Here is an 8,338-nt window from a genome sequence, read left to right on the forward strand (position 1 = left end):
ATCTTTTGATCTGAAATAAAAATTTCAAAAGTACATAGGAAAAATATCAAGTTTCACCTCACTGTCCCAATACCTAAGCTTTTCACTGTATATTCTTTATGTACTGGTATGCTTTATTCATGCAATTTATCTCCAGAACATGTGTGAGTGTGTGTAAGGAATGATTACAAAAGGAAAGAGACCTAGCTTTTCTAAATACATTTTGACTTTGGGATCTAGTTTTTTATATAAGTGATCCTCTACTTTAGTTCTAATAATTGTTTGCATAAACGTACACACATTTAAATTCAGACCTATATTTACTTATGTATAATATTGTCATCAATATTGTTCATCAGGAGTCATCCTATGTATGTTCTCATGATAAACCAGATACAGAAACATTAAATGGGCAAGAAACCTGATGAAAGTTGAATTTTGACTGCTGGTGCACACTGCCACTGAATTAAATGTCAATGTCAATGAGCATTTTTTACAACAACCTTTGTTGGTTTTTTTCCCTGCTGCTGTTATAAAGACTTTTCAGAGCCTTGGCAGCAGATTCAAAAATGAAAGCATTACATTTGTGAAAGGGCAATGAAAATATAGGTTCACGCATTCTGCAGAAAAAAAAATTGGATCCATTAAACATTTATCATAGGAGCAGTGAGGACTGTTTTAAATCTTTTGCTTCAAGGACTTTTAAAATTTAACCCTTTCCTGAGAAGTGTGTTGCATACTCAGAGTAAATATTTGAGAATCACTCAGCTGAAGCTCTAGAAAACTCATATTTTGGGCACTACATGTAATCTCAGTACTTGACGGATTATTGATGTGATATACTGTAGATTAGTGATGTGCTACTCCATGTCACATCACTATCAAATATTATATTTAGTCTCCTTCTGCTGACATTAAGGATTAATGGTGCACTAAGGTGTTGTAAAAGGGTTAATAGTATCTGTGACATCAGAAGGTGTCCGTGAAAAAAACTAAAAGCAATGGGTTGTAAGTTTTAATTAAGATGGTAACCACTCACCAGATGGCTGAGCATGGCCAGTGTAATCATGGGAGTTACAACATGACAAACAGCAAGTTGTGTTGTTTGTGCTGTTTTGCTTATACTTCCTTACACAAAGGACTGTGAGTATCTCAGACAAATTATCCACCATGTTGTTAAAGTGGATACCCTGAGATCCTTCTAGAAGTACGATCAGTAGACAAGATACTCAGTACAATCAGCTGCTGTCAAACAAAGGCATGAGATGGGCTGAATGTCCTCTTCTAACCTTTCTTGTATTCTTATGTTCAGTGATGTACTTCTGTTTATTTGGATAAATGTGTGGGAAGTATGGGGCTTTTTGGCAATTAGGGACACAGCAGAAGTTTCTGAATGCAAAACACAGATGTACAAAACAGCAGTGCCAAACAAAATCACCAGGAAGGACATTATTAATTAATCAATACTGCCACTGATTCCCCTGATAAAAAACAAACACTTTTATACAGTATATATCTCTGTGCCATAAAGTCTGTTCAAGACTGAATATCCTCCCAAAGACGAGTGAAGCAGTGACGTGTGGACTGGAGGGAGCAGAGTCTTTCTTACATGCAGTATGGGTTCTATATGACAAACACCCTTAGTGTCACATCTAAAGATAAGATACCTACTAACGAGAAAAGAAAAACACATCAGGGGTTTTATTAAACTGCACAAAAAAGGCATGGTAATTGTGCTCCATTGGCTGTCACAGTCTGTCCAATCTGATCAAAAACCCTCAGCGCCATGTCATCTGTTGGGTGTTGAAACAGTGCTTTCCCCTCTGACTTGAGTACCAATGTAGAATATAAATTTAGTACTCTGATTTTTTACAGTGGTTGGACAAAATAACGGAAACACTTGAAAAACATGACTCCTATTTTAACGAAACTAAATCACAATTAAAAAGGATTCTACACAAGTCTCGCCCACCCATCCATTTTCTAACTGTTTCTTCCAACTCAGGGTTGCAGGGGAGCTGGAGCCTATCCTGGCAAGCAACGGGCACAAGGCAGGGTACACCTAGGGCGGGACACCAGTCCATCACAGGGCAGACAGGCAGATGCTCATGAAATAAGGCCAATTTACCCAGAAGCCAATTAACCTACCAGTATGTTTTTAGACTGTAGGAGGAAAGCACAGCACCTGGAGTAACAACATGCAAACTCCACACAGATAGCACCCCAGGACTAGAATTGAACTCATGGCCCCAGTTTCTTTCTTGCTGAAGGCAAATGGTAGTCTAACTCCTTATAAAAAATATAAATAAATATTCATATATTGCTTGGTGTTTCCATTATTTTGTCCACCCCCCTGTATATGCACACATATTATACGTATATGCTATATACCCTAAAAACACACTTTTTAAAATTACTGTACACTGATTGCTTCTTTACTATATACCTAAATGTAATTGTCATTCCCAGGTCTCAGAAAATTGATCTCCCAATGTTTTCATTCAGAGTGCTTTTGCATTTTGTCTTCAGTGATGTTCCCCATACAGCAGAGAGAATTTTAAAACTGCAGGGATGACCTCTTCTTCACCCTGTTATATTGCTCTCTGTTTGCCAGTTTATTTTCTGCCTGTACACATGCTCGAACAGCTACTCTTGATTTCTCAACTTGAGACATGACTTGCAACAAAGCCTTCAAAATACCCCTCAGTGCCATTGTGTGGGTATTGTCTTGCTGTCACCCACTTGTGTCACCAGTTGTGTGAAAGCTCATAAGGGAAAACACATTTTGTATGATTGTTCTTCGATTGCTTTGGTTGTGAATGGGTTTTAAAGAGTGAGGTCGCCGTGTCTCAGAAAATAAGAGAAGGTTATAAGATATTTAAAGATTACCATGAAACATCTTCTATAGAATGGCTTTAGTAATTGGTTCTCTACATCTATAGTTTCCTCTTGTCTGAAACCATACTAAGCCTAAAACACTGACTGTTCATAGTGTCATGAACTGTCGATGATGGGGTTTTGAAGAACTCAGTTATTGTCACGGTTCTCTTATTTTATCTGAGGTTAATTTATTTATTTGTGTCCCTGTGCGATACAAATTCCAAACAATATAATTGTCTCATTCAAGTCCCGTGTCGTCTTTTGCCTAATGTTCTGAACACATCGGAAGAGCGTCCAAACCACAACACCTGTGTTATATTACCTTTCTTTCTTCAGCTCTTCAGAACCGACAGTGAGATATTTTCACCGAGGGTACATTATTACAACCATCCGCTTTTACGTGGAATTTATATTGCTTTTGCCTGCATTATACTGTGCTGAGAAAATATGAATCACCAATATAATTATTGGAATTACAATTTCTTACTATGATAGGCTTGTTTATTCAAAAGTGGTCTTTTCTTAAATTACTTAAAGGACTTATGTTTACAAATTCAATGTTTTTCAGATGCTATGGTGTATTAGGTAGAAAAAGTATTATGAATCAGTGTATGTGAAATAAGTAAGCCACTTGTTTGTTTAACAATTAAGAGGATATTTACTGACACATACTTGTGTCTCTTTACATCCAAATTTCATTTTTTTCTAGGTGTATAATATAATTACTCTAAATTGTTCATACTTTTCTCCTGGAGTGAACTTCAGTATATACACTTTTCTTTCATGACATTATTACTTACAGTACTGTATATACTGTATCTACTTATACATCAATATTATAGTTCAAATGACTGTTGTCATTGACTTAGTTTCTTTGAGCACCCGAATATCGTCGATGACAAAACACTTTGGCATGAATGCTTATTCAAGTCGAACGACTGTTATGTTTTGAATATAAATTAATGATGAATTCAGATGAATTCAGATTTCTACAAAACACTGTAAAACGAACTACAGACACCTTTTAAAATTTAAATTAAACTCTCTTTGAATAGCAAATTCAGTTTGGAAATGAATGAATTTCACTTGGTCTTTTTCACAAGCAAAACCTGCATTGCTAAATAGTAGTTAAGAGAAGGTGTTCTCTTGAACAAATAAAAGCACGAGCTTCACAAAATGTCTCGAGGCGGTTCAGCATCAGATGGCTTCCTAGGTTCTTGAAATATTTAGTTTAAAAAATTGAGTTCTGAAATATTTAGTGTAGTCATACAGAAGCAAGGTTTCAACATACAAGAAATTTCTACTTTCTTCTAATAGAGTAAGGTTTACTCTTGTTTTAGGAATTGGGCAGGAGGGGAGTGCAAAATATACTTATGCAGAACATAAGGACTGAAAATTGAAAAAATACTAAAGCCAAAGGAACAGTTTTACTAACCTGCCTCCCTACCTGATACAAGAAAAGAATTATACCATAGACATGGGTAGTATAGAGGGTAGAACTCCCTTCTGTTCTTTCATGAAAAAGAGTTTGTGAACACTAACTGATCCTTGAAGGAGACCCCTTCTTTGAACTGAAAAGCATTGTTTCACATTATAGTTGAAATAAGTAAACATGTCGATGACCAGATTTAAAAAAAAAAAATCTATCCCTGTGCTAAACCTACTGATTCAGAATTTTCATTTTATAGTGCAATGTTTGACTCTGATGAATGAAACCTTGAAATGGCTTTATTTAATTTCACATTTTCAGAATTTTAAGTCCTCCATTATCTGCCATCTGCTAAAACTAAAATTAATTAAATCCTATCAATCTGTGGCCTTCAGCCACTGAATAGGTGTAGTAGTCCTGTTATGAACTTCGCTTGTTTCTTATTACATCTAACTAGTTACCTGCACAGTTCCAGGGACCTGCAAATTAATCTTGAATATTCACACCCAGTTCATTGTATCACACGCCGTAGTACGTTTCTCAATTTGTTGAGAACCTTATTCACCATGCTCCTGACTTTGTTCCGGGCTTAATTTCTTATTGTTTGCACCGATGCAGTCTGCTTAGAAATGACCAGTTTATGGGTTGTTTTGGTGAAAACAGTTGTGCGCTGGTCACTTAAAAGACTTCACGATTTGTTTTGCTACAGCAAACCGGTCATGCCGTATGTCGCAGCAGACTAAAGCGGAGTCAAGTTTTTTTTTAGGGTTTTTTAATCCACACCCAATGGCACTCCAGGAAAATTGTGTAATACCATCGTGACCCCTGTCAAATCGGGAATTTTCCTCCTTCTTTATTATTTGTGTAGCATTCTAATATACACTTGGGCTGTTCTAGAAACCATTCTAGTATTATTGTTCCATTCTGTAACTGTAGTGGACCTCATAAAGCCTCGTGACCTCTAACACCTGCAGGTTTTGTTGACTAGGAGATTTTTTCAGTTGATTTAGATAGATGAGGTTTTAGACTAAGATGTGCCTATAAAACGTCTGTTAAAGATATAACATGACAAAGGGGCACTTTTAGAGTGAGCACTATCAGGGTAGTACGGTACCCATAATAATAAATTATATTATTAATATGTTTACTCGGAATGCTTTGCAGTTTCACAGTAATGGCTAAAAACCATCATAATTAATTACTGAACTATGAATGATTGCGATTGGCTAATAGCTATTTTTAATTAATGCAATCTATTAATAGCAACAGATTAATACAGCTATTAGTCTATTGTATGATTTACAATTCAGCTGTTTCAAAATACAGCTGTTATTGCCTCCTTATCCCCAAGGTCTTGGCACATTTAATAGAAATTGCACAAGAACTCAAAATGACTGTATTAATCCTTTTATTAATTAATAGCATATACCTCTTAGAATGACGTTGAACTGAAAATAGGTGGCATATCTACTATTTCTGTATGCACAAACAGGAAAACATTTGTTAAGTCTTATTAAGAACACATTTTGTAATTTTTATTGTCCCCTTTTTGTTCTTCCTGAAGCAAATCAAAATAATGTATGTGCCCCCATACCCTGCATACAGCTACAGCTTTATTTCCATTCTTCTTCCATTCTCAGATTTCTACCATTCTCTACACAAATCAGAGATCAGAGGAACGAATAGAAACCCCGAAGGTTTACGCAAAATAATTAATAAGATATTAGGTTAGCGTTTCAATACCATCATTGGCCACTAGAAGGCATTCATTTGAGCCATGTTTCTTTAAAAGTGTCAGGAAAATATGCACTGTAGAGTATTTTAAACCTCCCAACGTTGTATATTTGTGTGTGTGTGTATACACTTCCCTTCTTTCTCTATAGCAGATCAACTAACTGTAAAACATTTATTTTCTTTATCATGTGTCATGAATCGAACCAATACAAAACAGCAAGTAGTAATATTTCTTTTCATACAAAGGACTCGTTTGAGAAATATAACAGCTTTCTGAAATAACAAAATCTTCAAGTTTACACGTTTGGCAGTGGAAAATAGCAGTGCATTTGGACATATCTTCCATGCTAGCAATAATATATGCAAAAGCTGATGGGATAGCATCTTGAAAGCCTGGTGAATTCTTAAACTTCCTTAATCACTACTCTGCAGTGCAGTAAATTGTTCTCTCCACAAGCCTGTTACAATATTTGAAGCTGATACCATTGCATAGCGTTTTGTGGTAACGTTACCAATTGATGAGCAATACAGAAATCTCACTCAAATTCGCTGCTCATGACTCAATGTAGTTTCCCTCAAAATCTGCTGACTGTTCCTGGTGGAAAAGAGTGTTCCTTTATAATGACAGTAGGGGAGGCTGGGGGAAATATCCAGATACGTGTCTGAATTTCTGGGGATTTTTGAAAAGGCATTTTACATGTAATTTACGTGTAATGTCAAATCAGGACAGCTATTTGAAAGGGGGGTTGATTTATTTTTAACAGTATGTATTTTGCCTGCTCAACTAAACATGAAAAATCTGGATTGGGTAAGGAATGTGCATTTATTATTTCATTACTATTTTCTTGTTAGGATGGGGTTCCGAGTCGTTTTGACTCAGTAAAGTGCTGAAAATCTGTTAAACCTCAGTAAAGGATTAATTGATTGATGCTAGCAAGACCATAGCTACAATATTCTTTTGGAGGATGGGCAAACTGGCACTTTTTCATTTGTAACTTTTTTTCATAACATTTGTATCATTTCTGTGCTCTCTGAACTGGCTTCATCACTCTGCTCTCCTCCCCAGTGAGAGCTGGTGTGTGGTGAGCATTTTGGCGCAATATGGCTGCCGTCGCATCATCCAGGTGGGGCTGCACATTGGTGGTGGAGGAGGGGAGTCCCCATTACCTGTAAAGCGCTTTGAGTGGAGTGTCCAGAAAAGCACTATATAAGTGTAAGCAATTGTTAATTATTATTATTTGTGTTGGATCAATATAGCTCCTGTTTCTAACTGAATGATTGGTAAGTAGAGCCGGCAGATGTTCCTAAGAAAACAGAAGCTACCATACGCAGGGCTGCAAAAATGGGTGCAAAACAAACCAGTACAGACAGATTGCTGATCTCAGCAGTGTTGGATGGATGTTATGTATTAAGGCTGGCGGCTGAAACCGCTTGTGGAGCTCAGCAGGAAGACAACAAGGACTCACACATCTCCTCCCATGACCCCGGTGTCGTCGGCCTCCTGTTGCTCACCAGGCATGGTGTATAATATACAGCAGCCTGACAGGGATTCGTTTGAACTGTGATCATCCAGCCCATCATTGACACAGAAAGATTGCATTAAGACTTGCTTAGGGCTGAAACCATTTTATATCTTTCACCTTGAGAAAGCAATTTGTGGTCCTGTGGGTCCTTAAACATTCTGTTATTTCCTCTCAGCCATGTTTCACAACAATATTGTAATTAACAACCTGATTTCTTGACGGGACTATGCTCCTGATTGGCAGGTTACATGTCTGTCTGCTATTAAATGCTTGCTACAAAGGTGAAAGTGCACAAATTTGCTTTTCTGCAGCCTGGTCTTCACTGACACATGCAGCCAGAGGAAATTAACATGATGTCTTTTCTAGGCATTCATATCCAGAAGAGCAAATGGTTTCCATCATTTTAGGAACTGTCTCTCTGTATGCTCACCTGCAGATTGTCACTGTTCGTGGCTGTCATGACATGAAATCCATGCATCTCCTTGTCAGGGTTTTGCTCACATTTTTTCATATATATATATTGATGGGGCGGAAATACTAGGTGATAAGTTGAAGTATTTTTAGATTTCTGTCAATTTATTTTATCCGGTGTGAGGTGAAAACAAAGCATAGGCAATAAATTGCATTGCAGAGCACACACGTCCCAAGCCCGTCATTTTAAAAAGCAATAGAAAACAATGTTCTTGTTTATTTGTTTTATCGGCCTTACTGGAAATTTTTGTCTTAATGACAAGTGAAAATAAATACTTTTAACTCCTTTGTTCGAGATAAAATCTAATATATAAATAAAATT

This window comes from Atractosteus spatula, chromosome 8 (genome assembly GCF_055471065.1).
Source record: "Atractosteus spatula isolate fAtrSpa1 chromosome 8, fAtrSpa1.hap1, whole genome shotgun sequence".
NCBI classification, from domain to species: domain Eukaryota; kingdom Metazoa; phylum Chordata; class Actinopteri; order Semionotiformes; family Lepisosteidae; genus Atractosteus; species Atractosteus spatula.